The sequence below is a fragment of the Mesitornis unicolor genome, unplaced genomic scaffold (genome assembly GCF_000695765.1).
Source record: "Mesitornis unicolor isolate BGI_N332 unplaced genomic scaffold, ASM69576v1 scaffold1050, whole genome shotgun sequence".
Classification (NCBI taxonomy): Eukaryota; Metazoa; Chordata; class Aves; order Mesitornithiformes; family Mesitornithidae; genus Mesitornis; species Mesitornis unicolor.
In genome coordinates this window covers 958-11,674 of record NW_010158740.1, presented here as the reverse complement: position 1 = coordinate 11,674, position 10,717 = coordinate 958, and the positions used below count along the sequence as shown (strand labels likewise).

The 10,717-nt window shown below is 38.8% G+C and overlaps 1 pseudogene; it reads left to right on the top strand.

Moving 5' to 3' along the window:
* Nucleotides 1-9,780: 9,780 nt before the first annotated feature.
* On the top strand, nt 9,781-10,690 carry LOC104540494 (annotated as a pseudogene).
* The last annotated feature ends 27 nt before the right edge of the window (nt 10,691-10,717 follow it).

The window sequence follows — 10,717 nt, the reverse complement described above, 5'->3', positions numbered from 1 at the left end:
GGAAATTATACAATTAACACAAACATTTATTTTATTTCTTTTTTTTCAGATACTTATCTACAAGGAGTTCTAAACAGATAAGAATAAATGCAGAGGGCTAAAGTGCTAAAAGCCCTGCTGCAGATGCACTTTTTAATACACTGTATTTTTTTAATACACTGTATTAAAAAAACCAACAAAACACACAAACAACAAAACACACACACAAAAACCAGGACAAAAAAGGAAATATGTCAGTTTGTGTTCCACATAGATGATTCAGATACTGCAAAAATAAACAAGTAGACAACAGACAAAAATAGAAAATACATTGCATGATGTGGTGTTAATATCTCTTTCTTTGTAGTATAACCCTTAACAGTTCTAAATACTGAGATTACAATCCTCAGATATGTTCTCCACTGTGCTGTGCTTTGTTTTATTTGATTCAAGAGACTAAAAAGTCCCTTCTCCTCCTTTTAATTTGTCTTAAAAAGTGATTCCTTAAATAAAGGCAGTGGGAGGGAATAAAAGGGAGGATGTGAAGGGCTACAGCTTCCTCATGCAATAAACAGTTTTAAAAAGCGTCCTGTACTGAAAATCCTTTCAGCCTTTAACAACTGTACACAACCTTTCCCTTACTTCTCTGCAAGTATAATGTTTCACATAAAGTTACACATGGAAAATTAAAACAGGAGAAGTAGAGAGATAACAAAGTCACCTCAGCTTCACAGAGCACTCTGAGATTGTCAGATGAAAGGCAAAATCTGAACATTCAGGATTTATTATTTGGAAACAACCCCATGGTGGAAGGATTCATCAAGTAGTGTTTGCATGCTGCGAGAACACAAGCTTACTTGTTTCAAGTGAGCTGTACACCTAAGAGCGAGCAAGAGACTGCACATCAGACCTATTCTCTAGAGACTTAACACATGTACATGTATTCTTTGAATTTTTATGAAGGTCCTATGTGTATAAATCTGTGTTTCAATGGTACAGGAATGCTTAGTTATTGACTCATTCCAACCCACTTAAAATAAAGATTGAGATCAAGTAACATTCCTCATTGGATTAAATGAACACAATTTCACATAATGGGCATGAGCTAGTGAGTTGTAGAAATTAAAATACTGCAAAAATTCTAAACCACATCATTATTTGTATACAACTTTGTAATATTATCATCTCGTTTGGTCAAATGAAACTAATATTTCAGTTCATGAGAATACTAAGAGTATATGCAACCTATGATTACATATACTCAGAATCATTTACATGAGAATCAATACAATCCCTAAAGATTTAAAAGAATACTCTTATACAGTCAAAATTAATATGTTGCGAGTACATCATTTTAGGTTACTGTCACATTATCTTTAGCATACTTCAGCACCAAATAAACCTCACAGTTTGCCATAAATCCCCAAGGAATGCATGGTTAATTTAGCTTCTACAAAGCCTATGCTCAGCTGGCTTTAGCATCTCCACAAGGAGTTAAAATGTAGAAAAAGCAAAGCATTATCACATCCCAGCCTATGAGAGCTCACATTGCATGGTAAGCTAGAATGCTTTAAGCTGATGTTTATAGCTAACCATATCCAATTTCGGCAGTCCACTGTAGCTCTAGTCTGTTAGTGCCACAAGCTTCGTTTATTTTGAATTTTCAACTATTAAGACAAAGTCCTCATTTGGTTTCTTTTGAGTGCCATGCTAGGAAATGAACACTTCTCTAAGCAAATAAATTACCTTTTTACTCCCAAGGCTAGTGCTAGGTTGTAAATGTTAGTGTTTTCAATGCATTCAAAATACTTGAATTCCGAAGACAGGAGCTAAAAATGAGAAACTGTAATTCAGACCTTTAACATAATGGACAGAATATTACGGAAACAGACAAACCCAGCATCTTTCTCTGATGATACAAACGAAGACTAAAGGTGGCAAAGTCTTTAAGTGCTATTACTGTCTACAAACTAGAATGAAACCCCTAGTCATATCTATAATGGCCTGTGAATGTTCAGCCAAACCTTGCAAACTCCTCAGAGCCGCTTCAAGGGACTCTTGTCAAAGCCCAAAATATGGACTTCAAAGGTTAGTAAATGCATTGCTTTTACGTCAGATGTTGGCAACCCGTAAACAGTGAGTACCAAAAATGACATATTCAAGGGGGGAGAAAGAGGGGAAGTGGGACTGAACAGACTCAGAAGAGAGCTTTTTTGGCTCTAGGTGAAGCGTCATCTACTGACCCATTGTCATCTGTGAGGTTGTTTCCAACCACCAGGCTGAAAGCAACCTGCAAACTTTACACTAACATTCAATTATTTTCAAAATACTGTCTTCATAGCAAAGATGAAACCAACGTAGCACTGCTTCTTGGATCAAAAGCTATGTTGAGTAATTATGCAAAGTCACTAGGTACTTCAGAGGCCTATAATTCTGTCACTCTCCAATTAATTCCTGCATCACATGTATGAATTTTGAGGTGGAAATATGACTGTCCTGATGTCTTGAATATCAGATCAAGAAACTGGTAGTTTATTCAACACAGTGCTGCTTATGAGATGTTACAGAAAATGAATTTTGTATAATTCTATGGCAGCAGTTGCTAACCTGTGATCTACTTCTCCTCTATCACTTTGGTACGTCTTGTTTATTTACCATGAACATGGAGTGATCTCAAAAACCAAAATTATCTCAAAAGGCTATTGGAAATAGCATATATTATGAAGTAATCACATTGTGATAATGAATCCCAGTGACTTGTTACATTTAAAAAAATATACAACATAAAAATCCATGTAGTGTGAGCATATTAGATTATCATAAATACCTGATGGCAATTGCAAAGTAAGATCACTAAAGATTATCAAAAGGTGAACAGGTTTCAATAAGACTAAAATAATACTAGGAAGCATTGAATACCTTTCTTAATTTTTCAGAGTTTAAAATTGATCTATTCAACTTCAAGAAGAGAGCAGGCAACTCAATTGTCAAGTTCACAACAGCAACCTGATAAAACCTGTTTAAGATGTGTTGCTTTATCCAAATCAAGTTTTCTTCTTCACTTCTTACTGTTACTTTTGCAGTCCAACACAAGTGGACATTGTTCTAGTAAACATTAGTCAAAACCTTGCTACCTACAGCAGACAAAAATCTGTTATTAGGGGACTCCTATAATACCCTGAGTGGAAAAAGTGGGCTTGGGCATAACAAATAATTGTGGGATCACAGAGAATACCCTATCAAATATCCTATTCAAATTCTGACTTGCGTCTACTGGTCCAATTCTAATTCTCTTTTAATAATACAGATTGACAATAAATAACATGGAAAGCTCAGGCTTCACCTGCTGAAGAACAGCAGATTTATTAGGTTGTTGTAGTTCTAAAAAAAATACATTAAGGTATGATTATGCTTAAAAGATGTAAAGTAAAAGCAAAATTGATACCCATAAGTATTATACTTATCTATTAAGTATATTAAGTATTTATTTAAGTATTTATACTAATAAGTGATAGGTAAAATACTTGCCAAAGCATGCGTTTCTATTTTAATCCATCATAGTGTCGCTAATACTGCAAGAGACACACTCACTCTGCTATGCTTATTACTTTTTAGTGTATCACTCCATTTTAGATAGTAAGACTAACAAGTGTAAAAATAAATCCATCCTTCCTATGACTAAAAAAAAACAAAAACCAAAAAAACAAGCACCAGCCACAAATGCCAGTTTACACTATGATTCTTCTTATATTAGACAGACTGCAGAAAATATAGAAAAAGAAGAAAAATTCTGAGCCAAACTTGTTATTATTGGATGTTATTCCACTCTATTGTTCTGGTTACTTTTTTAGTTGGTTGTGTGTGTGATGAAGGTACTTTTGCCTAATCTTAAATTTGCTAGCAAATTGGGGACTAATACACTCAGTTCAGATAATGGATTCAATGCAGTATTTGATCAAAGACCAGTGACACCACTGCTTAACCCAAAGAGAGTTTTGTTCATAAATAATATGCCATTTATCAAGGACCTCTCAAATAAGCATTAAAAAACGCTTGTGCAGTTCTCAGCACTCCATCATTAGAAATAACTGTCTCTATTTTAATGGAGGATGACCTTCTTAACTTTTCCTAAACTGGTATTTTTCTAATTTAACTGAGGGTTGCTGGAAAAAAGCAACAGGACAGCTTGTCAGTGTTTCACAGAAAAGCTTAAGAAATATATCAGACCCCAAGAACTTCTGAGCATTGTACAATCTGGTACACAATTTGGTCCTTGAAAATTGAGGCTCTCTATTCTTCCTCCAATATATCCATTCCATCACAATCGTTATTTTTCCCTGCAAAACCATTGCTATGTTTCCCCCTTTTCATTCCCATCTTTGTCTGCTGCAAGTCCCACTTTTCCAACCAACAGAATGGTACTGCCCATTTTCTCACAAAAGCACATAAAATTCTCTAGTATTCTTCTTTGATCCCAAAATTCAATACACCCATTCTTCTTTATAAACATAGTAAAAGGCCATTTTATCCTACATACCCTTCAAACTCATACAAACTGTTGTCAGGGAAAGGCAGCACTCCACAACAGCAGACACTTCAAGCAGCAGTTACCACTTCAAGAAATAGTAAGACCAAGAATTGCTGTAGTTGAAGAAAACACATGCCATGTTTCTGGGCATCTTGCCTTAACTGTCTTACCAAGAGAACTGTTGTTTTAAATTTTTAGGAACTGTAGATGAAGTGACTAAGAATTTTCTTAGAAAAACTCGACTGTCCTAATTGACCTTGTTTACCACAATTGGCACATGCACCACCCAGCATACTGCCTCCCCCATCCCGAGACTGAAATACAATAGTGCACACACACTTCAAGAATACAGCTTGCCAACAGGGAAAAGTAATAACCTGAAGGCTTGCATCATTTTCACAGACGAGTTGGTTGAAGACAGGCTGGCCATTACCTAAAGCAGCTGTGTTATCTGGCTTTTCCTTTCATTCATTTGTAGATTCGAGACTGTTCTAAACTGGAAGCCTGTTCTCAGAAATATTACAATATGGCTGGAATTCACCACGACACCACAGAAAGATCTGTCTGCAAACTTTTTCACAGAGCTGACTAGCATTACTTCATTGTGCATTTTGGTGTTACAGGACAATGTGAAGAGCAAAGACACGATCATCTATTTGCAAAACAGAATAATCTAACAGTAATGGAAAAGTAAATTTTCACACATTTAGTTTTCAGTGCCCAGTAACAAGGGGCATGCTACATTATCCAAGTAAAACAGCCTCCTAAGAGCACTGCAGTCTGAGGAATGAGTGTAGCCAGGTGTTTTTTCATTTGGCTGAGGTTTTTTTCCTGCATGCCATCATGCAAAACTTAGGCAAGAAAGCTATATTTAAATATGAGACAATGGTGTTTAAAACCATATAGTCAGACAAAAAAAATAATCTCACATTAACAGAAATATCTTTTTAGTTCTTTAATATTTCATTCTTAATGGTCCTTCAATAAAAGACTTGCCCATATTTTTCCAACTGGAATGCACTTTTATTATTTTGAAATATTTGTTGTCTCTGTCCAAGTGCTAACATATACACAGATAGAGAAAGAAATACTTTAAATAAACCTCATGAAGTTTAGTATTTAGGAGGAGGCTTCCGATGTTTTAGACACTTTTCTGGTATTACCGTAAACAAATGTGCATATACACCTTGATTTCTCCTATTCTCCCCCACATCCTCTTATCTATGCTTTCTATTTCCCTTTATTTAGGGGAATATGTTTCTCTTTTGAATTCCACCCCTGTTCACTTTCCATGATCTATATGCTAAAAAAAACCCTAAACAAACAAAAAAAACCACACTAAAGAAAACAAACCACAACAATACAGTCTATCACACGAAACAGCCTTTCACTTGGTCTTCTGGCCTGTCATCATTGCTGAACCAGCATTTCCAAATATTTAAAAGCATAATCCCCTTTCAGTGTCTCAGAATTCTTATACTGAACTACTTGGAAACAGATTGGGAAGCCTATGATGAAAGGGCTTCCTCCTCTCCTCCCAGCTCTAGGTGATTAAATGTTTGAATAGTTAGGATTGTTCTCTCCATTTCAAATCAAGTCAGACCAAGTTATAATTAAATATTCTAAGCTGAAGGCTAAGACGCCCTCCTCCTGATGGACACTGTTACATTGCTTAAAAAAAAAACAACCCAACAACAAAAACAAACAAAACTAAACAAAACAAACAAAAATTAAGAAATATACCACCCAACCCCCCAAACCACAGTATTCTATGTAGGAGAAAAATATTCTGCAAAATCCTTTACTTCATAAAATTTTACTTTATAAAATTCTCATGCAGAGGGATTTACATGATGAACTGCAATTACTCACATTGTATTTATCTAGTGGAGAATGAACCTATTGTGAGCAGTGAAACATATCTATTCTGCACTAATACACGCACACAGTAAGTTACCTAGTGAAATAACATATTAATCACAGGTTAACACTAAGCCTGCACATGTAAAATGCCATTTCCAGTTCATTAAAGAAAAAACAGCTGCAGAATCTGCAGTTGTGCCAGGCTGTCAAGGCTCAGCAAGAGGTTAGGAAGAGATGTGCACTGAGCTTGCGAGTTGTTTGCTGTGAGCAGACAAACGTTTTCAATAAAAAGTGCTGTGACAAGGATCATCATAAGCTGTAAAGACTATGCACACATTGTAATTATGCTTTCACTGGAGTAGAGCCCTCACCTCCTGGTTAATAGGTATTATGATGCGTAAGTAGGACCAGTGAGAGTTGAACTAGAGCTCCACCAACACAGATACTTAGGTCCTGAATCTGAACCCTGCCAGGAGAATTATTTGAAGACACAACAGACCTGCATGTGTATTTTAAAATTTAATGAGATCTTGACAGTGAAAACGTCAGCTTTTCTTACTTGGTTCAAAGTTCACTAGCTAAGTAAGGTAGGGCTTTTGTTAGTGTGCATGCAACATTAAAAAATGCATGAAAAATCTGCCAGCAAGCCTGGACCTTCATTTCTGGATTAAAAGGAATTGGATCAAATTTTGCATGCAACTGAACATTGTCAGAGCCATGTATACACATTTTTACTCTACCTTGGACTTTCAATAGTACATTCATAAATAAAGTATGTCACTCACTATGGGGGGCAGATAAAGCATGAGGAGATGCTACTGTAGGAGTAACTTACTGCTCCTAATGGCTCAGCTTTTTGAGTTTTATTTCCCGTCCCTAAAATGGTATTAGTTCTCTTTCTTTAGCAGAGGTTAATGTGTAAACAAAACTTCCAGAAATATTGTTTATATTGATACAATGTAACTCCAAGACTTGACTATTTTGATTGTTTACAAAGCATTGAACTGTGCAAGCAGAGAAACTCAAACACTGCTAAATATATCCTAATGACAGAAAAAAAAAAAGGTGCAAGTACATCGAGTCTTGCAGTGCTATTGGTAGGCATGCCTGCCATCAATTGCTGAAGTTAAGTCTATTCTCAGTTAAAATAAAAAAAAAATCACACAATTTTTAATTACTCCTGGGAGTCTACTCACAAGGGACATGTTTTACACAATTCCTCTGCAACAGAGAAGAAATCAAAATGTTGAGCTACAAAAAACTAATCCAAGTTTAACTGCACAGTGGCACACAAAAATTCAAGAGTTTACATATAAATTTTCATGCTTACAGACACTCAAAGTATTTTTTTTAATGAGACAAGTAAGATGTAACAATTCCTTACATTTCTATAAGATCTGTAAGTCTGCTGTTTAAAAATGCATGGAAGTAGAACACAATTGTGAGAACAAGTACTAAGTGTGGGGGACCTCAGCCGGACTGAGGCCCTTGGACAGAGTGACTTTGACCTTGAGAAAATTCCAGTCTGCCCTTGAGAGAATAAACAGGAACAAGAAGAGCCGATATCAAACTGAGGCGTACGTGTTCCTTTGGCGGAAGTGCTGAGTTGTGATGAACTGTGAAAATATTCTCCAATAAAAAAGAAACATAACTTTGAACCAATGAGAAGAAGATACATCTGGGGAAAGAGAGTATAAATAGATGGGGAAGAAAAACTATAAAGGCTTTTTGTGCTACATCAACACTTGTTGTCTTGTCGCTTTGTCCGTCCCAACCGTGACAATTGGCAACCCCGACGCAAGGCAACAGGATAATCCACAGACTATGGAGGGCTGCAGGGTGACGTGCAGCAGGGACGGAGCCCCGTGAAGCTGAGAGCAGCGGGGAGAGCTGCCTGGTCCAGACCTGAATTGTGACACCTGATAAGGTGAGCCACTGGGAACATAGACGCAACACTCACAAAAGAGGAGGCTAGTGTGCTGAACATATGGAAAGTGATATTGAAAAAGCAGGGACTGAAAATGGAGGAATTAATGTTACAAAGAATGCTGGTATGGGGAAAAAATAATGACGTGCCAGCATCCACTGAAACTGCATTCAGCGTGAGTGTACAGGAGAAAAATTAATAGACTGTACTACACAGGCGGCCAAAGACTCTGTAGCACTTTTAATGACATGGCGCCTGCTTTATGAGACGCTGAAAGACTTTAATGCGCAGCGAGATCAGGCAGAGGGCACTGCCTCTGCTTCCAATATGGCACAAAGTTTTGCACCCCCCCGTGCCGCTCCCTTCAGAGGAACAGACTCAGGAGAATGAACAAATTATGGGCGCTAAGGGAACAACGCGGAATGTAATGCTAGAAGGAGAAAAAACTGTAAATTCCGGAGTACGCCCCAAAACCCATGAGCCGCGGCTGCTAGGGAAGAAGGGGGAAAGCGAGCGGCCAGACCGGGCTGCTGCGCGCAGGCGCCACCAGGACGCGGCGCGGCGGAGGCTGTCGCTTGCCTGCGCCTCCGCAGGTCCTGCTGCTGCTGCTGGGAGCGCTGCTGCGCACCAGAGCGACATCTAAAAAACAAAAAAAGGGCCATTTTTGCAAAGCAGTGTCGGTCTAAATTTCACTTAAATGGCCAGCCAGGGAAACAGGAAGAAGAGCGTTAGGAGGGGCCTGCCACATCAGCAAATAATCCATTCCTCGGCCACCCTCAAACACAAGCCTTTGTGACCGGTTATCAGGGAAAACCAGGGGATCAGCTGTCATGGATGTATCCACTGCTGACACAGTAACAATGAATGACTGTCAAACACACAAAGTGCCTTTGGATGCATGGGGACCAATTGGTAAAAGACTCGCTGCGTTATTAATAGGAAGGTCAAGTAGCACTTCACAAGGATTGATGTTACATGTGGATGTGATTGATGCGGTCTATATGGAACAAATTTGGGCTATGATATCCACTGCAACACCACCAGTAATTATCACTAAAGGAACTCGAATTGCTCAACTTGTGCCTTTTGGGAATTGTGTTGCTAGAACAGAGCAGACTATTCACGGAGACAACGGATTTGGATCCACCGGAAAACTGCTTGTCTTTTGGTCCTAGACTGTCACCGACAAGAGGCCACAAATGATCTGCACACTTACAATGGACCGTGCTACCTCCTTGCAGACAAAATTAACGGGTTTGTTGGATACAGAAGCTGATGTCACCATCATCGCGCAACGTGACTGGCCTCCTACCTAGCCCTTGGTATCGAATACAAGAAGAGTGGTAGGCCTTGGGGGGATGGCGAATAGTTTTATGGCTGCTAAACCTGTTGTTATTAGCAGTCCTGAGGGGCAGAAAGCCACCGTCAGGCCATATGTGACCACTGCGTCCTTGAACATATGGGGGAGACATAGTCTTGCACAATGGGGGATAAGGATTACAACAGATTTTTAACAGGGGCCACTGCGTTGCAGGACGTCACACGGCCAACACTGGCTCTGAAGTGGTTAACGGAAAAGCCGGTGTGGGTGGATCAGTGGCCCCTGATTTAATTGAGAAAAACTCAGAGCCCTGCAGCTTTTAGTCGCAGAACAATTGGCCACAGGACACATTGAACCCTCTTATAGCCCATGGAACACACCTGTTTTTGTGGTAAAAAAGAAATCAGGGAACCGGCGTTTGTTGCATGACCTAAGGAAGATCAATGAGGTGATGGCAACCATGGGAGCATTGCAACCAGGGATGCCCTCACCAACCATGATTCCAATGCAATGGGAAAATGGACTTAAAGGATTTTTTTTTACGATTCCTCTAAATGAACAGGACATGGAAAAGTTTGCATTTACAGTGCCATCAGTAAACAATAGTAACCCTGCCAAAAGGTATCATTGGAAGGTACTTCCTCAAGGCATGAAGAACTCGCCTACCATTTGTCAGTGGTTTGTGGTGAAGGCTTTGAGCTCAGTCCATGCTGCATTCTCAACAGGATATTGTTACCATTACATGGATGATATTTTGTTGGCCGCTCCTTTAAAGACAGTGTTGGCCGACATGGAGAATGCAGCATGTGGATCATTGAAACGATATGGGTTGGTTATCGCCCCAGAGAAGGTGCAACATCAGCAGCCATTGTTATATCCAGGAATGAAAATATTAGATCAAATACTCGTGCCACAACTGATTCAGTTGCAGATAGAAGTTAAAACCTTAAATGATGTAGAGAAATTGGCAGGAGTCATTAATTGGGTGCCACCCTATCTGGGGTTGACATCTTCTGAGCTACAACCATTTCTGGAGCTGTTAAAGGGGGACTCAGACATTGCTGTACCATGAGTCTTCACCCCAGAAGCAAAACAGGAG